The sequence below is a fragment of the Pezoporus occidentalis genome, unplaced genomic scaffold (assembly GCF_034315485.1).
Source record: "Pezoporus occidentalis ecotype Australia unplaced genomic scaffold, CSIRO_AGI_Poc_V1 ctg2, whole genome shotgun sequence".
NCBI classification, from domain to species: domain Eukaryota; kingdom Metazoa; phylum Chordata; class Aves; order Psittaciformes; family Psittacidae; genus Pezoporus; species Pezoporus occidentalis.
The window spans coordinates 12,837,984-12,864,752 of NW_026913855.1; the positions used below are offsets into that span (position 1 = coordinate 12,837,984).

Genomic DNA, 26,769 nt, shown 5'->3' on the forward strand with positions numbered 1-26,769 from the left:
TAAGCAGTGCTAGTATCACTCTGAGGTTTTGCAAACAAGTCAAACATCGATCTTGTGGAAATTAGTATTAAAATATAACGTCTGCATTTCTATTTCAGTTTGGCATTTTTGACTGCAGAATTTTTGTTTTCAGGAATTACAAAATTTATTTTTCTTCATTTCAAAGTGTTCAGTTAGTTCTTATCAATCTACATTAGAAACCAATTGGAAGTAAAAACAACAGTAAAACAGAGCTTGGGTTTGGTTTTCAATTATTATGCATATAGTAGATATAACAGGTTAAACTTTACCATTTTGAAGGCCTTGATGGACATTATGAACAGAAACACCTATTTCTTTCATCTAACATGCTTAGTATAAATGAGAAAAATATGTTTAAGTAAATATATTTTTTCCTTCTGCACAACCATCAAGTTTAAGATAGCTTTATTTACTTACTGAGAACTATTTTAAAGTGTTTTTTCCTGCAGTTGTAGTGATGTTGAGAGTTCTATATCAATAGCTTTTAACGCAAACGCCAATGAAAAAATAGTTTTCACCCAATGAAAAGAAGGTACAGCATTCACCATATTCTAACATTATGTAAAGAATTAAAAAGTTAAATTATATTAAATTAAAAAGCTGGCTTACTGAATGGGCAAAGATATAAAGTACCCTTCTGGTCAGTGACAAATACATGAAATGGGCAGCTTACTTTGTAGGATATATTAACTCACATATATTACAGCTCACCAACTGAATGAAAAAGGGAAATATTTCCGAAGGGTAAAAACCCCACCAAAACAAAACAAAAAAGGACAAATGCAAACAAGAGTAACAGATAACTTTAACCAAGTAAACCTCCTTAATGATTTAAATCATGATTGAAACAAACAGTTTACATACTTTGGAGTTAAATCAAATCAATGAAAGCTTTGGGTTTGTACATACTTTTCATACATATTGAAGTGAGGGCCTGGCAAACACCTGCAACACCAGTAGTAGTTAAACACGCCTTATCTTACCCTGTCAACTGCATCATTTAGCTCTGGGACACAGATGGATTTTACCCATAATGTTTAAGGAATGTTAAGGAATCTCAGAGGTTTGCAAACTGTGACATACATAAATGGCAACCAGATTACTACACAAGGCTGGGAGCAGCACTGCTACCATGGCGGCTGGCACCGAGAGACACCTGCCTTGCTCACCCTATGATCACCATCAGGTGAGTGACCAGCCTCCTCCTTCAGAGCCGAGCAAGGTAGCAAAATCATTTTCTCCCAGGGTCTGTAGTGACCAGTCTCACAAAGAAGACCATGAACTTCAGGTTCAGAGCTGTCAGATGGATCTCTCACATTCCTTGCAATGAGGAGGTCGCTGCCCATGATCTCCTCATAACTGTGTGGCAGTTAAGCATCACTGAAAACAACCAATAGGCTTTTGGTTTGACAATAACTCTCACCAGTACTTATCCTTTCTCAAATATTTCTTTCTCACAGGGAGCTGTCTGCAATGGCTGCATCAAAGTAAGTTTGGAGATAAAAGCATTCCCAGATTTCCTGTCCTTTTTTCTCTTCTGTTTAAGCCATCCACTGTGCTGCAGGTTGAATTTCTCTAGCAAAGAGTGCAGCCTACCAGAAATAAAGTTTACCGTGTTAGCTCTGGGGGAGGTAAAGAGGCAATTTCTGTGATGCTCGACATGCATAACCTGCAACGTGGTGATGACAAGTCATTTGGCATTTACTTTCACTAAAAACCCACCAGTTCCAACTTTTAACTCATTGACTTAATTGCTGGGACTGAAACCTGAGTGAGTGAAACACAGATCAAATCTCACAAAAGCCTACAGTCAAGGGGCAGGCTTGATAGCTGCTTGCACAAGAGAAGAAATCTGTCTGGTTTTGTTTCTGGTAAAAGAAGTCATTTCTTGAGAAACTGGATCTATAAAATTGCAGGGCATGATACAACAATAATAAATGCATAGAAGCTTTCATATTTATTAATTATACAGATTATAAGATAGAAACCAGCCAGAGTACTTTTCCAAATTGGGATCAAGATTTTTTAGAGCAGCAGCAATTTTAGCTGCAGATTCTCATACAAAACCCACCAGTGAGGTTTCTGAGTATCGAGAGACTGTAAACTGTATTAATATTTGAGATAAGGCAAACAAGACCATCATGTGAAGTCCACAGCTCCTTAAAATTACCTTGTTCATATGTCCCAAGATGGATATCAAAAACCAAACCCAAGCAAGAACTGATGCTTTCTAAAGTCTTGTCCCAAACCAGTCAATAAAAAGTGACTTCTAAAGATCACTTTCTCAGAAATTACTTGCAAGCTTCCATTTAATGATCTGAAATATGAATTATAAGTGGCAAGAAACTGCTGTTATTCCTAGCTTAGAAAGCAGAAACTCAGGCACTGAAAGTTTATGTAATTCCTTCAGAACTCACAAAGGACTTGGGAACACAGCTCCTGTCCTTAGCCTCAAGATCCTCCATCCATTTTCCAGAAATGGGAGATGTTACTGTACTGACTGTGTTGTTTTCCTCAAAGTGGGGTGAGTCTCTTCCCACCCTACTTTCTCGATATCGTATCTTTGATCTTTCTTGTCAAATTGCTTCTTGCGGCTGTCAACAGGACATTTAAAAACCAAAATGTGTAAATAAAAAGCTATGCCACAAGGCAGCAATAGTTTCAAGCAAATACTAAAACATGCCTTCTGCATTTTAACCTAGTGTTACTGGTGTTTTTCTGTTACACTGCCCAGTGGTTATTTCATTGTTTCCTACAAAACTACAAAGGGATACTTAATTTTTTCCTTCTGCTTTTATCCCAGTAATTAGTCATGATTGACATTTGAGGACATGCACAGTGAGACACCCTGCATTTTCTTTTCATGCTTCTCAAATTAGACTCAGTACTAAAAGAAAACACTTTCCTGCACTCTTCCTCTGTATTTTTAAATGAATGTCATCCAAGTGGCATTGCCATTCAAACATTACAGTGAAATTCCTCACATGCTGATAGTGGAGTGTGGGAAGCTCTAAAATTGTCCCCCGTAGGCTCAAATTCAGCCCCTGAAGGTTCACTTGAGTTTAATATCACTAATCACACGGGGACAGTTATTTTTTGCTCTTGCTCAGCTTCTCTTCCACATGCGAGCACACACACCACACACACACACTCATGCTGCATCCCTCCCGTTCTTTTGCACTTAAGTCCAGATTAGCTCTGACCATTCCCGCATGCAAGCAGAGAGCGACAACACCACGGTGCCTAAGACCATAGGTGGGTCATTTGCTTCAAGCCAATTTATTCACATTTGTGATGGTAAGATTGATTTTTATCCTGCATTTCTGAGTTTATTTAACTGATTTCAGAAACTGCCACAGAGGTGGGGGCAGAGATCGTCTTCAAGGTTGCTGTCATCTGGAATTTTATGTCCTTCATTTTCTTTCACTCCGTATGCCTGTCACATCGGCTTAACTGTGAGTAGTGTACTAGCCAGTACCTCTGGCATACTGTATATTAATAGAATATTGATATAGCCCAAATACTGTTGTGGGATTCATCATTTGGTAAATCCTCTGCCGTCTGCAGTTTTACAGAGCCGTTTAATTAGCAATTTTACAACCTCCTATTCTCTCATTAAATTAATTAATAATTAAGTTCAAATATAGGCATCTTTAATGTCATAATTATATTTCAGTTTTATGGTCACCAGAGTTTAGCTCATTAGGCAAGGTAGTCATAAACCATAGCTCTATTTAGGGGCTGAAGCACTGATGCATAGGTAGTCTGTTTCTGCTTGATATTTTTATCTTTCTCACTTTCTCCTGTCCCTCCTCCCCCCAATTTCCCCTCCAGCTCCCCTCCCTCTCACTGCTCTCTGCTAGCACTGGTGTTTTTTCCTGTGGCAGCTCTCCCTCATTCATATGTAAGGTTTAAAAAACCTTACACACCCCGTTATAGCCCTCCAACCCCTCTGCTCCTACTCTTTCTGGAGCAGCACAGTGACGTTGGCCTGTCATGGGTCCTCCTTCCTTGCCAGCCCCAGAGACTACCACCTTCCACAATGAGCACCCAAAAGTGGCAAATTTTCTATAGCATCATATCAGTGACATTGTACTCCTGTTAGACTGTGTGGTTTACCAAGGCTCGGGACTTAGTAATAGCATTTCATACAGTATGATATGGTGTGTTGTTTTATATGTAGTGGATTTATTTCAGTCATTATCACTGATTAAACCAGCTTAGTTGAAAAGGCAAAGCAAAACTTGGCTTTGAAATTGTTCTTATTTAATTTTGTTTGTGCTCACATAACCCAGGACAGCACTAATTATCTCTTTAGTGTAGCTCATATTTCTAATGTAATTCATATGTAAATTGTAATTTAATTCATATGGGAATGTTTGTGCTTCTTGTATATTCTCAGTAAAGAGCACAAACAGTGAATTAAAACTGTTTGGAAATGAAAACTTTATGTTGCCTTTTTTTTTAACTGCCTTTGATTCGTTTTGGCTTGTTGTTTCTCTAATGAATTGCAACTCAATTGGATGGCTAAGGCCAACATAGTCAGGCTCCTCTCTCCATATTTAGGCAGCTTGCTCACTGGCCTGCTTTTCCTTCTGAATTTAGATGATGGGGGAGCTTTCTCCATGCTCCCTACCTTTGGAAAAAAAAAATCATCATATGATGACTATTATTAACAACAATTATGTGGCTCGTTTGTATGACTACAGAGCCTACTAGCACAGCATGGCACTATTTATGCCACTTTGTGTCCCAAACAATACTAAGTGAGAGCACAGCAAGTCTCTCTGAGTGTTATTTCTGGTTCAGTGTATGTGATAATGTTATGTTAAACTTTTAAGCCCAGCCCAAATTTTCCCTCTGATAACCTTGACATTTTTATTGCTTAAAGCAATATCACTGGCACCTCTAAAAACCGCTGCTGCCCAAAGCACAGCTGTCTTTTGACAAGTCGAGTCAAAATTTCTTATTTGTATGACTAAAGTGTAGGACTGTAAAAGTTGTTCCTAGACTGCTGAATTTTCAGGACAGGTTTGCTTGTTTTATGTGGGAATAATGCCATGGTACCCTTTAATGCCGAAAGAAGTACTGAAAGTAGCAGTAAATGCAACAAGCTGTTGCTGTTACAGAGGACGAGCTCGAAAGCATGCACAGTTATGGGCAGCAGGCATAGAAGTGCTAGTGCAGCAGACAAGATGAAACAAAAGACCTGAAGGAAACAGGAAGGATAAGAAGTTCAAATAGTTAAACCTGAAGAGCTGGCAAGTTACTGAATTATGTCACCTACAGCTTTCTTTGCTGGAACTGCCCTCTACACTTCCTAGGCAAAATTGCATTCACATCATTAGGGAGATAATGAAAGTTTATTTCCCATCCTGACAAAAAAGATCTTCTCTCAGCCAAACAAAGTCATCTATGCTGTAAGGACTGAGGGCAGACCCAGAGTCACTGCTTTGCCCCGGCAAACTGTGACCGGACCTGTTGCGGCCCTGAAAGCCTCTTCCTAAGGACAATTGCTACTCAAGCTGATATGCAAAGCCCTGAGGGGAAAAGTTGTTAACTCCCTGCCATCCTCTCCATTGCACCTGGGTATTGCTGTGGTCAGAAGAGACACAGGGCTCTGAGGACTAATATTTGTGTATTAGCTCCCGCTGCTGAAATGCCAGGCTCTGGGATAGTTGACCCTGCTCACCAGTGGGAAAGGCTGCATGAGCCAAGAAAGGAGGCAGAGGGGTCACAGCAATGAATGGGCATGCCTGCTTCCTAACTTCCTTCTGCCAACCTTCCCATCATGAAAAACACTCTGTTTTACAGCAGTCTTGTCTTTCTCAGGTTTGCCGACTCCCTGCAAATAGGCTCCGCTCAGTAAGATGCAGCATCAGGGCACTATTTAGCAAAGAGGAGATAAAGGTGGACAACGTCGGCAAGAGGGACTGCTGTTTGGGTTTGGCTGTGATCACACAGCTCCCTTTCTGCCAAGTGCCCTCTGGGGAGGAATGCTGCTGTATCTAGGGCACACATTTGAAACATACATGCACACATGCATACGCACATACAATCCCTGTGACGATACAAGAGCTGTCCGAAACTATTTTCAATAATTGATTTGCTGTTTAATTGAACATCATGACTGACTAACATAGCTCATTACTTTACTCATTAGTTAATTATCGAAGAAAGTAGGACAAGTCAATAAAATGGAAGGCTGTAAATTCCACTACTAATTAGCACCATTTCCTCAGAGACATATTTAAGGGCAGATTGGCTACTCAAATGTCCCTGGACCTTGTAGATGAAGGGAAAGGGTAGACTTACCATAAATCTAGATTACCGGCAAGCAAGGCTCATCAGCAGTAAGTAGTCAAGTACACAGGTGCTGAACTACCACCAGACACCCTGTTTGAACTGGAAGATTGGAATGCAAGCAGCACAGAAATTCCTATTTTTAAAAGAAAAGGGGGGGGGGGGGGGGGGGAGACGGAAGCTGAGGGAGGGAGTACTCACACACCAGAGAGGATCCATATTTAAAATAAATTATGCAAACTGAACTACTTCTGCAGAGCACATTTGCTTTCCTAAACTCTCTCTTTTCCAGTCTCTCTCACATGCACTCTCTTCATCCTCTCTTATTTGGGCAGTCCTTATCCTAGTCAAAACATCACGGTGTCCCTTTCGGAGAGGGCCCATTTTTAATGTGGAGATTCTAATTTATATCTCTTATTTCGTGTTTATAAAAAATTATAACTGTTCCAGTAGTGGAGATTATATTCTCCTGTTATTGCTAGCATTCTAATTTTTTTTTGTATTGTCTTTAATTTAAGCTAAGTTTGAAATACCATCAGAGGCAGAATTTAATAGGTCCAGCAGATCTTTAAAGTGATTTAAAACAAATAAAGACAGTTTCAAAGAAGACTGCGAGAACAGGAGGCAAAGGGAGTGTATACATGTGTATGCATGTTTGTATTCATGGTATATGTTTCATATATACGTAAGCTTATATATACATGTATATATACACTTAATAAGTGTATGTACTTGAAAAAATACATGCAGACACATACATTCATCTACATACCTAAATATGTGGGTAGATGGTTGTAAATATTTACCTAGTGTAATACCCTTATGTAGGGCTCTTGTTTTGTTGCCCAGTGGAAGGAAATCAGCAAATTCCTTGAGTTCTGCACTTTAAAAGAGCCCAGGTCTCACTGGCTGCCTTTTAAAAATCAAAGCAAGAGGACTTGGACTATGAAAAGATTCTGCTGATACTCTGGTACACTGCTCAACAGTTTGCCTAAATTAATTATAAACAACTTCCCAGCACTAAGGGTTCAGAACAAATATGTCTTCTTACTTCCTTTTATTTGTAGGCACATCTTGTGGGTCTTCCTTTCAACAAATACCCATTTTTGAAAAAAAACTTTTTTCCAGTTAGGTGAATGAGAATGGAGATCAAAAGTATCACCTGAACTTAAGAGAGGATATCACCCTAAGAATAGCTCTCAGTCTGGAACTTTAAATATTTAGCAATTCTAAAAATACATTCATGGATTAATGTAGAAAAAAAAAGCTAACAAACATCCACTACTTGACTTACTATATTTTGTGCCTGCAGTTCTGATTACTCAGCCACACACTGTGATTCATTTTCAAGTATTTTTTAAAAGTACCTTGCTAAAGTGCTCTAAAGATTGCATGGATTTTTTTTAACCAGCAGTTTTGAGATTCTGGCCTCTGGTGCCAATAAAGCAAAAATGAAATTTAGTGCAGAAGAAAGAAATGCAGTTGTTTTGCTTAATAGGAAGCTCCTGGTAGAAATAATGCAAGGAAAATTCTCTACTGATTTTAGTAAAACTTAAAAAAAAACACCAAAAGTGGTATATCTTATTACCCATGTTTGAGAGGGGATATTTGTTTGGGATGTTCCCTTCACATTAGTGAAGAAATGAAAAATACCTGCAATGTAAAATTGACCTGGGACAGAACAGAGAGGAAGATTTCCGCAATTATATGTCTACTCAGCATAGGCTAAGGCGCAAGGCACGTACAGCATACACAGGCAATACGTACTTGCTAGCTGTTGGAAGTTGTAAATAAGAACATCCAGAAGACCCGGAGATGTCCTCTGTCTTGTTTCCAGACACTGCCAAACACTCTTTGATACTGAGATTTTTTTTAATGGGTCTGGTTAGGTCACACTGGATCCCTAGCTGTGCTTGAATGCTGTGGCTACCAGGCCTAGGGAAGAGCTCCCAAGCTGAACAGCCAGTATGCTCAGCCTGCAAGGACTCAATGTATGTGGCTTGGTGTGGAAATAGGGAGAAGGCTGGGAGTGCACCCAATCTCAAGCTCTGTGTCATGCTTTAGAGCCACTGAAACATGGCTCTGAAACATACACTGAGGTTTAACATACGTAATGCTTACATTTTACACTGTCACTTGTGTGTAATGAAATGTACATACATAATGTAAGGTAATTCTCATTTGCATTTTTTAACTTCTTTTCTGTATCTATTGTCAAACACTCCAAAATTGGAGGCAGAAGTTAATTACCAAGTGCAATAGCTAGACTACTCTGTGCCAGCCAATATAAAACGTACAGACTTGAAGTGCTTTGGTGAATTTGCAGTGGTCCTCTTTTTTGAGATGGGCCTCCAGACCCCTGCATCCTTTAATCAGCTGTAACTGGAGTGGCGGTGTCAGCTGCCGCTTGTATTCTGTCAGCTTCAGTACCACTTAGAGCATCCCTGACAAATGCACAATGCACATTTAACAGTCAATCTGTGAGCAAGCTTTTGATTTTTGAAGAAACTTCCTAAGGTTCCACATTCTACAAGGGAAAACTTGTAAATTATTACAGAGGAAAATGGAGAAAAACATCTTTCAGTCACACTCTTTTCTTTTATGGATAAACCCAGCTGTTATTTTTCCTTTAGCAGGATGATGGATTGGCTCAGTCCAAGGTGAAATCCCAGGCAGTACAAGACAGAGCAAGGGCTATTGTACAATGGTGACACCTCTCCTCTTCTGTCAGCCAAACTGCTAGCCATACCGTAGAATTGCAGCAGCCTGCTATTATTAGTAGCATTGTCGTATAAATTATTCACACTGAAATATTTGTTCAGCTCTGGTGTGTTCATAAGTTTCACATTAAGAATTCAAATTTAAAGATCTTTTCCAGCTGCACAAACTTCCCTAAATGCCTTTCACCCCCCTCACCAACCGCTGGTGTTACTTCACCAACACACAGACTTAAATGTGGCTGCCTGGAAGGAGTGACTTCAAGAAAAGCTGTTCCTATATTTTTAAAATACTAAATGCATTTCAAAATGATGCAACCCTCCATCCATACCCAAGAATTCTTTGTTATGTGTAAATTAGCTGAATGCATAGCAATTTTTTTATTTCCTTTTTTTTTTTTAATGGGCTAAGCCTATTGTTTGCTAAGTAAAGGTCCTTCCTCCCCCCCACCCCCCCTTAGGAGTTTAAAATTTATGATATTATTTATTTTCAGAGCTCATTCCTACAATATCATTACTGTAAATACAGCTGAATCTCACCTAATGATGACACAAAAAGGCCGCAGCATGTCAGAGCAGACTGGAAGGGTACAAGGGGAAGAAGGGACAGACAGCTTCTTCCAAGTCAAAGAGTCTGTAGTATTCAGTTTCCCCACAGTCCCCAGGGTAATGTCATTGCAAGAAGGAAATTATTGTAACATTACAACACTGAGCTCCAATAACCACACTGATCCCTAGGGACTCCGCTGTTTGCCGTCCCACAACATGGAAAATTCCCTGAATAGGCTCCTTCCCTAACCCCATTAAAATCACAATTTTCCCAATGAGAAGACAGAAACTTCCTTGAGGTCACTCTAAGAGTAAGGGTCCTCAGAATAAAGTGTTTGCAGGCCTTCTATGCCATTTATGTAAAATGTGAATGAGAAAACTTCTGGTCTCCTAAAGGCACCACATGAAAATTATGGCAGCCTCATCCAGACAGAAATTAGGAAATTAATTATAAATTAATTAGAAATTAAATTAAGCATTGGAGTAATTAATATTGATATAGCACCAATATGTAACTATTTATTACTACTACTATTACTGTTGTTGGTGTCACTTTTACTATTTTAATTATTGTTTTTATTACTGTAGCACTTAGAAGCCCTTGCCACAGATAAAACCACCATTGCACCAGCCAAACAGAACAAATCATGGTCCCTTCTCCAGAGGACTAAGGAGCAGTTACTGTACCTATGGAAGCGTTCTGGTCCTACCAAAGCAGACAGTTGTCTACTGAAATCTAGTTTATTTATAAGATTATTTAAATGAAGGAAAAGTTAGTTCATATTGCTTTCAGTGGGAGTTAGGTGCCCAACATGCATTAAAATCCAAGCCTGGATTAAACAGTTACACCTAGTAGCAAAGAACATTCACTGGCAGCGTAAGTAAACTGAAGCATAAGGCACAGCTTTAGTAAGGAAAAAAAAATAAAACAAATAAAAGAAAACCCCCAAATCACAACAAACTTTTGCAGACTTTAATGCAGGAATATTTCCAGCCATGTTTAAGAAGAGAAAAAGTCTCACACAAAGCCAGGCCTACCCATTGTGTAGAAGTCCAAGAAACGTGCAGCATTCCAAAAAGAGTCAAAGTGAAGCTGCCCATCTCCATTTACCCTCTTAGAGAGAGGCAAACAAATAAGTAAAGAAATAAATATTTGTGCATATATTTGCAAAACCCTTCTTTCGTGAAGTTAACATTCATCACATTCTCACTGGCTCTCCCAGTCAATTCTCTCCTTCAATTAACCAATAAGTCAATCTGTTCCTTCCCCATCAGAAAAATCCACCTCTCAGCAAAAAATGCATCTCTTCACTATCAGATCAATTCACCCTTCCTTCTCCCTGCTTAATCAATATACTCCTCCTCTGCATCTGCTAAACAACAAACAGGCCTAGGAAGCTTCTCTTCTTTTATTTGGCATGCTACATATGTACAAGTGGCTAACCAGGAACTTCCTGAGCACACAAGCATGGCAAGCACTCAAAACAATACTGTAGAGAATTGGATTTTAAAACAACAGAAAGATCTGAACTGCGCTTTTCTCTCCAATAATATTGCAGCTGTTTGGATAAGCAGTGGAATTATATGTTAAATCAGAAATGCATGCAAAATTTCACTCCAGTGCATTATTTTTAGACAATATACAGCTTGTACAAACCATTCTATTCCACTGAACTATTCTGATTTGGTTTGATAGAAGTAACAAGCTGTGCCCATATACAAAGCTCTAGACACCCATAAATTGGAAATGGAGAGAGCTATGCAGGAGTTTTAAAAAAATTATTCAAATGCCCCATCCCTGGCAGTGTTCAAGGCCAGGTTGGACAGGGCTTTGGGCAACCTGGTCTAGCGGAAGATGTCCCTGCCCATGGCAGGGGAGTTGGAACTGGATGATCATTAAGGTCCCTTCCACCCCAAAATATTCTACGATTCTATGAAATCAAAAATGACTGTAAACCAGGGACTTTTCATTTGACTGTAAACCAGAAACCGTCAATAAAGTTCAGTACACTTAAGATGTCTTTGCAAATCAAAAATGTAATGAAATATTATATTAGAAAAGCACAAGCTTATTTAAGAGGCTGCACCTTCTGTACAGAACACGCACACAGACACAAACCCACAGACTCCTTCAGCATGGGCAAACGTCTAACCCTGGGTGAAATACCATATAACTAGACAAACAAGCAACGCTCACCTGATTAGAGCACGAAATGAACAAATTGAGAAGTTTAGATTATACTAAATAATGCAAATAGTCAAATTGGTTACAATGCCGACATCAGTACTCACAGCAAAGAAAGGGCAATGGGAGATCACTTCCACCAGAAGTTAGGCAAACTGCACTAAATGCTCCATCTGGTAATTCAGAAGTAAATGTGAGATTATATTTTGAGGGGGTTCTCCACTGTTTAGAAGTGTAAATATTTAAAATAAGAACTGCTAAAAGCAACAGGTCCTATTTATTTATTTATTTTTTACGTTCTTCTGAATATCTTTTCACTTTGGGTTTGGGCTTCCCCCCCCCCCTTCAATTATTTGGTCTCTGTAGCACTGACACTGAATATGGAGTACATTTTACTGTTTATCAAACCAAATACGAAAGCCGCACCTTTTTCTCTGTGTTCTCTTAAGACTGGTGAATATTTTCGTAACTAGAGCACTCTTTGAATACTTGTGAACAAAAATCCATGGAATATTAATGGGCTTACCATTCTTATTCACTTAGCCCATTTCTTCATCTGTTTTGCTATTGATTGGTAATCTCATCGTAGTCATCCAAGCTAGTCTCAGGCACAGTTTCAGCTGAATATTTTATTTAGGGAAGAATGCAAATTTGGGCCAAGCCAAACTATTCATAAACTTGTGCTGAATTTTGTTAATAGGTCACCCAAAACTAAAAAGGAAGAAGCTCACAAAAGTCAGACTACCCCTTTCCCCTCATTTCAAACCATACTTCCAGTTATTGTCTCGAACTGTTTCTTTTCTGTTCCAGGGAAAATCAGGTCTCAGTTTAACCCACTTAAATACTTTCTGAGCAACTGCAACTTTAGGTACCAAAATCTCTCTAAAAGTACCCAGGGAGCAGTAGTCTCCTTTGAGACCCCAGCTGGTTTTGAGTGCCTTGGAGTTGGACATCCCTTGCATCAAAGAGCTCCTTGCATAAGGGCTCCTCCCTGCAAGGACGCTACATCTTAGTTTAGGCACCAACAGTACTATTTCAATGAGATGGGATGTTGCGCAGTGCCTTCAGTTTAACTCTTCGCATGAAAAAAGAGCTTGAGTTTGGGGTTGTAAAAGTTGCTACAAAATGTTAAAATATCAGAAGCTTTTTCAACTGAAAAGCTAGTATAAGATACAAAAGTCTCCCCTTTTGAGACAGCTCAGCTTAAGTCTATATGTATAACGTATACATATGTATTTCACATTATACATTTCATACTATGAACACATACATATGCATAGCTGTATCACTTCTGATACAGCTTCTTTTGAGAAAATCCCACAGAAGCTGAGACTTCGGCAGTGTCAACACTGCAGATCAGTTCAGTTTACTGCTGATTTTCTAGGCAAAGTAAACAGAGAAATTTTTAAGACTGAAAACTCTGAGGCAGCTGGCAGTGCAGTCTCTCCAGCCTGATCTTCCACAATACAGACATGAGTTTATTTTGGATCACAGCTGATGATAGGTGCCTTAAGACTCCAGCACAGGGAAATAATCTATCCTTACACTATTGAGCTGCCCTGGGCTGGGTAAACATAGTTTTCACAGTGTTACCCATGGCCATAAGAGCTGCATGGTTAGGAGGGAAAGAAGAACTCATCTGTGTGCAAGAATATGGAGGAGAAAGAAGATTTCAGGACTCAGACTGCACCAACCACACACTTTTGTGATCATCACCATGGGTTTCCCTTAATGTGGGAGGACAGAGAGGATAAGAGATCTTTTTTGGTCCAGCAATTTATTTCCACATTGTGTGGTAACAGGGAACAATACCCATACATCACTTGACCAGAAAGACGTTTTCACGCTTTCGCCCTTGAAATCTTTATTTTTGTTAACCGCAGGGCTTATGGCTTTGCTCCCCTTCCTCTGAACCCCTTTCCCTTTCAGCTCCCAGTATCAAGGAAGGGGTTGGGGCAGCCCGCTCCTGTCCCTGGGGAAGAGATGGCAGAAGGCTGGCCTTATTTACCTTAGTCATTTCCCCATGTAATCTGGGTAATTGTGTGGCTAATCGGCAACGCAGAGGAGCCCCCCATGCCATAATTCACAATGCCAACCCATTCATATTTCATACAATAGAGTATTTAAGTCATCTCATGCCTTGCCAAGGCAATTGCACTCCCTTTGTTCCAATGTTTTGGGCAGGGGTCTCCTGCCCTACCCCCTCTTTTACACCAGCATATGTCCTACCTCTTGCCTGCTGCAGCTGGACAAGGACTGTTGTTTTTGTTTTGTTCTTCAAAACCAATGAATCAATTATGGCAGTGTGAAATGTGGGTTAAAACAGTCCCCGCATGTATGCATACATTTACCATTTGCTATATTACAACTTCACAGCAAGGTGACTGAGGAGGCAACAGTGTTCGTGCTCTTCCATTTTGAATGGGCAATCTGTTGAGCACGAAAGGAAATAATAAATAAAAGACTGACTTCATGTATTGTTTCAAAAATGGCTCACTGTGCTATATCAAAGTAAAATAAAAGTGCCTCTACCCCAATGTGCTGCAACCATAAAGAAAGATCAGAACTTGGTCTGTAACTTTAAATTACAGAGTTCACACATATGCATATTGAATATTAATTTCAGGCCACAGTCCTGCAATACATTGCTATTGCATATTCACTCACGTTTGGGAGGTACCAAATTCAGCAACATTACAGAAGTGCTAGAATCTGATCTCTGTACAAATCAAAGGCAAAAATACCCACAGCAAAAACCTGCAGTTTAGGATTTACTCCTCATAGGGTGTGTTTAATCTGTGGATTGGAATTGGCATGGAGATATTGCTTTCATCTGCTAGACTCTTCTATTCCTGGCTGGCAATGAACGACAAAATGTCAGTTTCCTCCCAAAATTATTCTGTAGTTTTTATGAAACAGGAGAAAAACATTTCTCCTCTGACATGTAAAGAAATTACACATCACAGCAACTCCCTCAAAATTACTATTGCAAGCTAAGGTTAAGTTCTGGAACAGAAATTACTCTTTTTTTTTTTTTAAAGAATAACCCTAAATGCACTATAATCTAATTCACGTAATTAAAAAGACGCATTTAATAACAATCTAGAAAATACCAGTCATTCCTGGTTCAAGTCCATGCTACCCCATGGGTGTACCACTGGTACTCACGCACGTCGCTTGTAACTTTTCTCTTAGAAATGCCTGAGATGTGTTCTTTGGCTTAAATTTGGTGTTTGGATTTTCGCACCTGTGCTCTGTATTACAATAAATTTTCATTTTTTTCTCTTACTATTGGGGAAAAATAAGTTTTCAGCCTCAGTGTTGAGAGCAAGTTTTCCACAGAAAGTTATGCTTTCTATGAAAAGTCAATTAATTAGCACACGTGCAACATTTTACAGGCTTATAAATAGTACTGCATTGCATAAAATATGGAAAAGAATAAATTTGTACAGCATGCTCACCTAGCTATTTGAGTGCTTAACTGTAAAGCCAAAAACCAGGAAATTCAAATTCTTGAGGAGAACAGAGGGCATGACACAGATGTATCTAAAATTTCATTTTGATGATCAAAGAAATTATAATATTCTTGTTTCAAAATCCCACTTTTTAATGTCAGTATTTTGAAGCCTCTACTTTTTACTTCTCAAAGTCACAAAATAACAAAAATAAATAAACCTTCTCAAGACTAATCTTTCAGGGCAGCCTCTGACATTCTTGTGTGAAGCGGCAAAAAATCTATCTGTACATCTTCCACTCAAGTAAAGCAAATTTTGTTGAAATTGCTGTCAGTAGAATTTATACCACTTGAAAATGATTCTAATATAGCTAAATTTGTAAATGGTTACCTCCTCCAGCACCCAAACAGCAGGGACGCAGCTACAGCAATATAAATGTGCTAAACCCAGCACAATGTATTCCCAAATCTCCCTACATCAAATCATTCTAGAGGGTTTTCAATATACAAGTTAATTAGCTACAATGAAGCAGCAGAGTAATATCTAATGAAGACCGGGGCTTAAAATACCAGAAGTGGCCTGTTGTACCCTTTCTCCCACTCTGATATTGACATACTCTTTTGAAATGTGCTACAGATATGGTTCAAGTGTAATTTAACAATAGATAGAAAGCTTTTAATGATTGTTTTGATTATCTGGTAAACACGCTGGACATTTTAAAATATGCATATTCAATAATATCTACAAGAATACTAGTTCCATATTAGCACTTCAAACCACTCCTGTCATACAGTATCTATAAATATACATATACACTTGTAATGCTGAGCAAGAAGACGACACCTTTTTGTTACCGAACATGTGACATTACATTCTAATTACATACTCAGTTTCTCATTTCTTAAAACAAGCAGTGCATGTGCATGGGAAAGGAGTTGTGTACATTTTACTCAAAAAAATTAAATGTCTCTAAAACTAATTGCACAAAATTAAAATGATACAAGCAATCAATGTCTGCAAAATACAATTTGCGGAGAGAAAAATAACACAGGAGAATAAACTTAATTACCTAGTATCTGCTACTTTCGTGAAATGGAGCTGCCACACTTGTATATTTCAGATTTAACTAAGAAATGAAAAACCCTAATTAATTAAATTAAGGTCCTGATCCTGACTGGATGTGGAAGTCAATGGGACTACCCATGTGAACCTCATTGCTGGAGTGGGATTGAACACTCCCTTTTGCTGTCTATCAAGGATGGAACTCATCTTGTAATCCCACCACTTCATTAGCACCTTTCCAGCACATTATCTTTGCCCTAATCCTCCCGTCACTTTAGGGATTCAGGGTCATTAGAGCACTTGAAGGGTCGATGTTATTGTTGTGGAGGTGTGAATTGATCACTAAGATGACAACTGGTGGCAAGTGTACTTTATTAGTCTTCTACTTTGCCTCTTAATTGCTACTGATTAGCCTGTCTGTTAGAAAGGAAATTTGGACTCCTTCTGCCATTGAAAGATTACACTGTTTTCCAGTAGGACCATCTAACAACTTTCCCTCCTGCCGCTTGCAATGGGCTCATTTAGATATGGTATATTCACTTACTCAGTGGAAATATTTATGTGAATAAAATCAACAAGGTGGGCCCTTTAACCCTCCCATTATATTTTGTTTATCTATCTTTAGATTGATAGGAGAATTTCTCTGTTAAGAAAAGTCAAGTATTTCTGGTTGTCTCTTTTCCTTCGCAAAGGCATGAATAGGATTTTGGGGGGGGGGGGGTGTTCAAAAATCCCATTTTAGACATGGCTGTGCTCACCATCTGAATGGATTCCCTACAGGATATGCTGCCTCTCCAAATATCATATTGCATTTAAATTACACACTACGATAAGCCAATAAAAACAATTAAACGTATGTGTCTTGCTAAAGTTCACATGCTTCAAGTCCTAACTGCTGTTAACCACAAGAATTGAACATTGGGTCATACAGGGCACATCTGCCAGCAGCAGAGTAGTACACTTAGTATTTAGTTTTATAGAACTGCCTGCTTAAAGAGGGCAGACAAAAAAAACAACAAAAAAAAAACAAAAAAAAACACCAAAAGAAAAAAAAAAAACAAACCTTTTCAAACTAAACACCTAGGAGAGTAAAAAAATCCGCACAGCATAAATGTGCTATCATACTTCCTCAACAACAAAAATCTCTGCATTGCTGGTGTTTTTATTTCATACCAGACTGAACATATATATAAGGGATCATGCTTAGCAGCAAGATACTATGAATGCAGATCTCTGTTAGCTGTCTGTTCACCTTTATTGACATTGATCCAAAAGTAACAAGTACAACAAAAAGAAAACAACTCTCAGATCTCCTGTTCCTTTTCCAAAATCCACATAAAAATCAGTTTCTGGATTACACTTCATTCCAAAACCAAGTGCTAAATCCAAATCAGCAAAAAATTAAGAAATTTAACAAATGCCTAGTCTTGATTTTTGCACCGGAGGCATACATTATAATCCAGCTACTTAGGATGAATATTTGAACTTCCTGAGTCATCTGAAGTGTTCAGCATTATTTTCCAGGATCAGTGTTTCATATCCTAATTTTCAAGGAGGAAACATTTCCCACGAAGAAAAGCTGCTGCATAAGATTCAGTGATTGGATCTTTGAATTTAATTGTGGTCAAAAGAAAACTTCAAACAGCTTGTGCAATAATCTATCCCTCCCTTCCTCTTTTAACCATGCCTATGTAGAACTTTTGCAAAGACATTTTGTTTGCATATTAAAAAAAAGCTTGAAGAGGATGGGAACCTTTAATTATTATTTTATTTGACTTCACTAGAGAAAAATAGCAAACACCTATGGTATTAGTTGTCTAAGAGTATGATTGCATTTTTATAGATAGTCGTACATGCATAGTGCTGTTCAAGAAAAGCAAAGGTTCTTGCACTTTACCTCTACAGGTTAATACAAAGCACATCTGCTCCTGCCTAAAGTGTTGTTTGGTCTTCTGGTCCCACTGTCTTCTGCAAAAAGAGATTCTCCCTGGTATTTTGCTGGAAACCTCCACAGACCCTATTTTACACTGTAGCTGCTTTAACTTCACTGGTGTGGGTTTCAAAATACTTAATTTAACTAAGGCAAGGCCCATGGGTGGTCAGTGTAATTTCAGTCTGGGTGACTCACCTCAGTTTTGATTAATCAGTACCTAAACAGCTTGGCTTACCCGAGACAAATTGGCCTGTGTGAAAATAATACCCATACTGACTACAAGAGTTACTAGGTTGATGGGCAAGATAGTTGGGAGACAGAATGTACCTGGAAATGGGAGCTGATGAACGCTATTGAGGTCACTTCTGAAACAAATGTCTATGCTTGCTTTACACGGCCTCCTCTAACAAAATTAGCCTTAGGAAATAATCGTTATCTGGCAGTATTTCTGGAAACAATCATACTTAGACATTCATGCTAAAAAAAGGTTACTGAGAAACAGATGACACTGTAAAGTCATTGAGACAAACTGGTGCAGTAAGATGTGGTTGAGCTGTTTCCTAACCATTGGCACTCTAATGATTAAAAATTTGGTTCTCACAGAATATAATTGCCTTCCTGTAACAGAAAGCTAGCGAGAAGCCCTTCCTGGAAGGAGAATGGATGACTAACCATAATCTACTCGTGATTTAGGTAAATCACAAGGTTAGGTAGATTTTTTTGTTTAAAAAGATAAATATTTCAGGTACATGATCTCTGCTTGTCTGCACAGACTTTCCAATGATTTAAGATTTTTCCATTTAACATTAGAAAACATGGACTCTGCTGCTTGGCAGACCTTCAAGTTTCAGTAGAAGTAAGCATCAGACAGCAATTTCTGTGGTCAAGCCACTTCATGGTGTTGAACTTTTTGCTTCAGGACTACTCACAGATCAGAAAGGTATTGTCCTCTTGTCAAAGTTTCCACTCCGCTGAAATCTAAGAAGCAAGAGATCGTCAAAGTTAAAGAACTGAAATATATGACAAAAAAAAATGAAAAAAAGGAAAAAAGGAAGAAGGCAGTAAATTTATCATGGAGGAAAAGATCTAGTATCAAATCTGATGATAGCAGTGATCAGTTCTAGACTTAGCATCTCTACACAAAATATCCCTGACCCTATCAATTTTCTCCTTCAATAATTCCAGGGTTTCTTACCTCCCATAGCATTGGCTTCCCAGCCTGTTGCTCTAGCATATAACACCTAGGCACAATGCAGATACTATGCGCCTCTCACAAACAGCCCTAGTAAGCAAGTTAAAGAATACTGTAGCACATGATCACAAAGAAATTAAGATCGTCTTTTCCTGAAAAATATGTTGATATTATACATTGGTGTTAGTGGGATTCCAGTTCATGAGATAGCTGTTTAGACAGGCAAAGCTCATGGAGTCCTCATCAGATTGATAGTTTAGCTCAGAACTCTGGCATTTGGATTAAAGCAGTATAGAAATGAATCTTATATTTGACATTTAAAACACTTTCAAAGGGAACCTTTTCCATTGCCTGTAGTTTCTTAAATCATAGCAGAAAGAACTGCCATGGCAGAACTGTGTGAGAAATTACTGTCCAACTATTTCTCTGTTTTCTCACATTATGACTGAAGACATTAGTCCCTGCCTCATTTTACATCCTGGCCGTATGTGCAACAACATTTTGTGTAGTAAACAGACAAAGCAACAAAATAAACATTTGAAAATTCATTTCTTCTTTCTTTTGGACAACATCTAGAATACAAATGTGGCTTGTGGCAGCTCCAGCTGAAAGAAAGAGCTGCTTTTGGAGGTCTAGCATGACTAAAAACTTTGGATTTATATAGTCTGACTCCCTGCACGACCTTGGCAAAGTCACTTTTTGTAACATTTTCAGAAATGGATGCTATTTCCTCAGGCTTTCATTCTACTTCTTATCTCCAGAGATCTAACTGTTTTGCATGTACAACCAGTGGCAAAAATAAATGTCTCAAGGGACTTCGTGGAATCTCTGGATCTTGATCCTTTCAGAGCTTCAAAGCTGTTTGATATAACATATATATGGCATGATTTGTTAGTTTGTCCCAGGACTTACCGCACAAAACTTCGGGGTTTAGAGGAAATCTATATGGACTGCCACAGTTTTGCAAGCCCAGTTTCAGACAGCTATGTCATCCAGTTGAAATTAGATATAGGAGATACAGTAGTTCTGAAACACCCATCTTTTTTTTTTCCAAATTCTTTTCTTACCAGGCACATGAAATGATGAATTCAACAACTGAAGGACACAAACCTGAGAAGTGTGTGATTTATCTCTCCCTTATTTCTCAGCTCTCAGACTGGGGGTTTAGGTATTTTATAATTCTTGAGGCAGAAGAAGTAAGGAGACAACCACCGAACAAGTTGAAGACCTTTATACTTGGAGGAAGTGAAGTAATATGCTTTTTATATAAAGTGCTGGGAGCTTGCATTGATTTATAAGAAATATCCTCCCAAACCCAGACATTCAGGTTACATTAGTAATGGCAATCTCACCCTGCTGCAGTATTAAATAAACAGTACATACTTTAGGACTGAAAGAATCAATCCAGCAAGGAAAGACCACATCAGACTATAAATAAAAACTGTTAAATTAGCTAGTGTAGGAGACTCAAATACACTGATATACTTCCTCTTTATCTTCACCAATCTCTTTCCTGTTAGAATTCAGACTGAGGTGGGCTATCAAACATAACAATTGTCAGAAATCACATTCTTATGAATATTCAGGCAAGTTTGGTAGAGCATTTGAAGCTGAAGTACTCTAATAGGGCTTGGAAAAACATCAGACTCTCTGCTGGTGTTCATCCCACCGGCCTTAAATACTGTCAAATTTTCATCTCAGGACAATTTCAGTGATGCCATCTTACAGTTCTCTCTGAATTTTTCCATGTATGTGTTCTACATTTTTATGGTGCTCATAGGAAATGCAATTTCTCATTGTCATGACTCGAACTTTCATTTCTCCTTTCCTCCTTTCACTTGAATGATCATGAAGCTTTCACTGGCCAACATTTCTTCTCCTCTTCTTTTTTTAAGAATATATCTAAGCATGTCATCACTTAGATGCTTTACGTAGTTCTTAATAGATATGCCATTAAGTCAATCATAAAAACAGTTTAGCTTGTCTTAAAATTCTGCACATAAGATTTGTTCATAAAGATTGAAAATTTTAGTAAGTCCTGATGAACCTATTCTTTAGTTTCTTCAAACAGCTCGAACTACCAGCAGCAGGACAGCAGACAGTAGTATCTGTTGCTCTTACCAGCAAAACCTAGGCAGAGAATAAGCAGAAAAGAAAGTGCATGCATTTGTTCCAGTAGTTAAACCAAAATGGAGTGAAAGTCTTCTGTACAGGTGACCATACTACATGTTAGCAAAATACTAACAAGTAACTGCATCAGTCACTGCACTTGTACTGACTTCCTTTTATGCTAGCAAAATGCAGTTGTACCATGGATATCCAATAAAAGTAATAAAAGCAGACAAGTGAATTGTCATGCAGGTATGAAATATACAAAAGTAAGCTAAACTATTGTGAGAGAAAAAATAAAGGCAACACCTGGAAAACAACAGAAACTTGCAAAACCAAGATCTGAGTAGGATCAGGTGAATTAGCTGTGGCATTCACTTCAGATTTCCTCAAAACATAATGAAAGATATCATTGTTTGTAAAAAAAAAAAAAAAGAAAATATTAAAAAGGGACTTAGTTCCAATAGCTTTCTTAACCGCCCCTTTCTAATACTTTGGAAACAAAGAAACTGCAGTTTCTCAAAGTAACTGTTTGAGCTGAATGGGAACACAAACTTTCTAACACCTCAGTAAATAACTTGAAAGAGACTATTACTTTAATATCTGTAAATCAGGGCACTTCAAGTTAACCCCATGTTCATTAAAAAGCTTGCTGATTTTATGTTTTTGTTATCATTCTGATACAAGCCTAAGAACAAAAGTGCTTAACAATTCTGGTCAAATAGGATAAGGGCATTAATTCTTGTTTGGATGCAAGAGAAACATAAATAATCTGTTCCAAGCTAACAATTTAAAGAGTGCACAGCACGTTACGTTAAATAAGGTATTAATGCTGAGTTAAGAACACCTATTAAGGGACTTTGAGAGTTCTGGCTCACATTACCTTACACCAGTTTTCAAATAACCTTATTCCAGCTTTTTAATCCCATAATTATTCCACAACAGTATTGTCAGAAAACTCCACTGCTTCTAACAATTTATAGCTGTAAGACATAATATGAACCATATCAGTTAAATTCTTGTGTTTAATATTATCAGCCTGTCCCACATTAATGACTTATCTATTCATTTTTAAGATATCTAACCTTGTAATTGCAAGGTGACTAAATAAAGTGCATTTTATCTAAATTTCTGTGGTTTTTGATATAAACTGATAAAATATTGAAGAAAAAATCAAATGTTATGTGTGCATTCATATATATGCATATACACGTGTACATTCACACTTATATTTAATGCATACTTCTGATTTGCCTTCACTCAGTCATTGAGCAGAATGATTTCTTCCCAGTCACTTTCAAAGTTTTAAAGTCAACTTCTGAGGCATTTCATCCAGGACTTCAGTTTTCTTTTCAAGATGTTTTCTCTTGGTCTATTCCCAATTCCAGCGGATGTACTAGATCTACCATTGTGCAGATATTCATATTGGAGATTGCCACAAAATTAATTTAGAGCCTGAGATGATGACAGGGGGGTAAGAATTCCTTAGTGAAGAGGCTGACCTGGCAGCAAAAAGGAATGGTGGATGGCAATTTCATGAACTTACACATTGGCTTGTGCATCTGGTGAGATAGGCCGTACCCATCACTAACTTGGAGCAGGAAAGAAACCGCCTCCCTAGTCATCTTGTTCCAAGACATTCTTCACAGCCTCCTTTAACAGAGTTATGTCTTCCTGTGATCTCTTTGACTCAGATAGGTGGGATTGTGCATGTCTGGAGTATCTGGGGGGGATATGGCAACTATACATGTTTATGCAAATATATATCTATGGATGAAGAGCTCTCCAATGTCAGGAATTATTGATGTTCAGCTAGAAATTAAAGAAAACTTTGGAAATTTTTCCAATGGCAAGAAGTTCAGATGGTCTGAAGTCAGTACTATGAAACAAGCCTAACAAAAATATCTCTATGTTACTGTAGTTGTTAGAGATAGGAAATAATGACCATGAAAAGGCAGATCCCTTACTGTGCCTACTTTTAGGCCCTTCGATACAAGAACAGTATAAAAGAGGAGAGACTTTCTAAAGACAATCTGGATAGGTCAAGGACTGGAGCTGTATGTAGGAGTTGGACTGCATGACCTCCTCAAGTCCTTTTCAGCCTGAATTATTCCATGACTCTGTCAACCTTTCTGGTACTTCTCCTCACTAGAAATCATTTAGAATATAACCAGAACAATAAAAGTGGAAAATGGTCTTGAGGATCATACCGCTCTGCTCCATTTCAAACCCCTCCTTGTCCAGATCTTCCACCTGATATCACTCCATAAAGCTTTAAGGTACCTAAGAATTTAGCACCCTACCCTATTGAATTTAATTACATTTGTCATAGAAATTAGCTGCATAAATAGATGTAGCATATTTTTAAGTGTCATAAAAGTGACATGATTGCAGGTAAATCATTTCAATAATTACAAACAGGAGTCAGGTTTTCCAGTCTCTCTCTATACATACTTCGAATAGCAGGGCCTCCTGTTGATTAATTCGCCGCTTTTTGTAGAGAAATATAAGAACAGACTTGCAGCAATGGCCAAGATGCAAGGAACCAGTGAATGAACAGTGAAAACGCTCAAACATGACCCTTTTAAGAAACACTGAATTTTGCTTCATTTTTGTTACTTCTAACAAATATTAATGTGAGCACAGTGTCAAGAGAATGCATAATTATGACTGGAGCTGAGACTCAGTCGTGAAATAAGAATAATTTTGTGAAAAAAATAAGCCTTATTCAGGCAGAAGTGAAAGCAATTTATAAAACCTTACCCAATCAGAGAAAATAAGAAAACTTCATGATTTAGATAACCACTCTGATTGTATGAACTATTTAATTCTCTAAAGAACATTCCAAACAGAGGATCTGTGGGAAAATCAAATATATATACTGTTTACATGACACATAATTGAAATTTTTTTCATTTGATATTTTAAGACAAAAATTCCATTAGAAAAGAAAAAAAAATTGGTTCTATTGAAGTGCTTCATCATCAATTTGAAATAAAAGCTGAAATGGTCATGAAAAATAAGTGGCAAAAACACAAAGTAAATTTTTTCCCCATTTTAGTACATAGCTCAGCATTTGATCTGGGAAGTTTCTGGAAACCTCTAGATATACTTCTAAATCACAGAATCATAGAATCAGCTACTTTGGAAAAGACCTTTAAGATCATGAAGTTCAACCTTTACCCTGGGACTTCCAAGTCTACCACTAAACCATGTCACTAAGGGTCTCATCTACATGGGCTTTGAACATTTCCAGGCACCGTGATTCCATCACATCCTTGGGAAAAATAATCAGAAATACACATAAAAAAATTGTTTTCATAGATATTTTTCAACACCTGACTTCCCAGCCAGATCTAATTTTCACAGAAATGTTTATGTACCTAAACCAATAAAATTTGCACTGAAAAGACTAATTATTACTGAGAAAAAGAAGACTAAATTTTCTGCAAATAATAAGCTGCTATTACAGATAGATTATCTAGCTCATGAATTTACCAAAGAGATTCTGATTCTTATATCTTGCAATAATTTAATTTTAGATTCTGGATTTCTGATCTTAACATTTTCTTCTCTACATACATACATGTGTGTGTGTATACATCTTGCTCGCTCTCTGTTTAGATATATATATATATACACACATATAAACCTGATGAACAAACCTAAGACAAACTCTAATAGGTAAAAAAAAAATTGTGTGACAGTTTTGGCTAACTTTTCTTTCTCCTTTTTAACTTATTTTATTTTTTATTAACACAATTATTTCCCAACTCACTATAATTATTTTGGACTTTGCAGTTTCTAAACAATGGTAGTAAGACCTGAGATCTACAACAAACCATGACTGTATTGGCATGGGCCAACATGTTCTCTTGTAAAGGGTATTGTAAAAGAGGAGGTCTGGGAACACAAGGGTAGGTAGGTGTTTGGCACCTCCGTTGCTTCAGCCAAAAATTACTGTTGTGAAATGTAGCTGAACTTCTACTTTGAAGTGTCCAAGGGAGAACATGCATGCTTGTATTTCAGGACTGATTCCCAGCTTGGGTAAGAAATCCAGACATCTGCCCCACCACTACTGTTTTTCAGTCTCTCTGAATGGCATCTTCCTCTAGATGTGACAATCTCAGGTGTGAGAAAATACATTTGGAAATGCCAGAGGAAGAAAAGGGAGTTAAAAAAAAAAAAAACAAAACCCACAAATACCACCACCCACATATTTTTTGCATTCGTTTGGTCATTATCACTTACAGAAATTTGGCTATAAATGAATGTTTCTGATTCATAACTCTTTTAGACACTCAGTTTATATAAACATGCTAAGTCTGGAGGGGTACCCAAGGATTGTCAGCCTGGAAAATGGTGAAGATTCACTTGCTGTGCCACTAGGTTAAGCTTCCAACCACATTCGTGTTGGGCCCTCAGCTTCTGGATGAAGCCAGAGTAAGATGCCAACAACAACAGACAAGAGATAACTAGACGTTTTCCAGCCTCAGGAAGAATGTACTTCAGATGGGTACACCCTGAAATTTAGATCACAGTTCAGATCTGTTCCTATTTTGTCTAGTCTCTGCCTGCATGAGACACATGAAGAATTCAGTTTCTTACTTGTATTTCCCAAAACAATGTCAATATCAAGTCAAACAAACGATTTAAAATAAACATCACTGAATCTTGGTCTAAACTGGAAAAAAAAAAAAGTAAAAGCCAGCAAAGCTAGCAGTAAAGCAGATGGCTGCAGTTACTTGGACAGTGTAATATCACTGATACTTAATATACTAAGCACAAAGGTTATAGAGCTCCTCAGGCTTTCAGAATTTATTCGTTAGACCCACCTGTTCTCTCTTTTTTCATATGCCAAATCCTAGCCTTTAGAGACAGGAACCTTCTTTCTTTACACAGACTTTCTGTTCCTAACACAGTGGAGTCCTGCTTCTCAGCTGAATCCTATGTGTTAGTTTGGAAGATCAAAACACTCATATGCAGTGCAGCCAGAAGGAGGCAAAGAAAGATGAGTTTCTCAGCCTCTTCCAGTCTTGTTTTCTACTAATTAGCAACAGAGCACCAACAGATTTGACTACAACACAGAAATAACAACGCTGTAATTTGGTTCCCTTTAGCTTTATGGATTTGAGAATACTGTTTAAAAAATTAGGGGAGGAGTAGAGAAGAAAGTGACAACCATTTTTGGCATTTTTTTTTTTCCAGACATTTGCAGTTCTGCCCATCAACAGACATATGTG

The 26,769-nt window shown here is 38.0% G+C and overlaps 1 long non-coding RNA gene across 1 annotated transcript in view; it reads left to right on the top strand.

The window, feature by feature from the left end:
- Nucleotides 1-3,077: 3,077 nt before the first annotated feature.
- Nucleotides 3,078-26,769, top strand: part of LOC134163093 (uncharacterized) — a 32,219-nt gene continuing 8,527 nt past the window's right edge. Inside the window, exons 1-2 of the long non-coding RNA XR_009964566.1 lie at nt 3,078-3,276; nt 3,369-3,476. This is a non-coding gene — a long non-coding RNA (uncharacterized LOC134163093). The remainder of the gene's footprint in view (nt 3,277-3,368; nt 3,477-26,769) is intronic.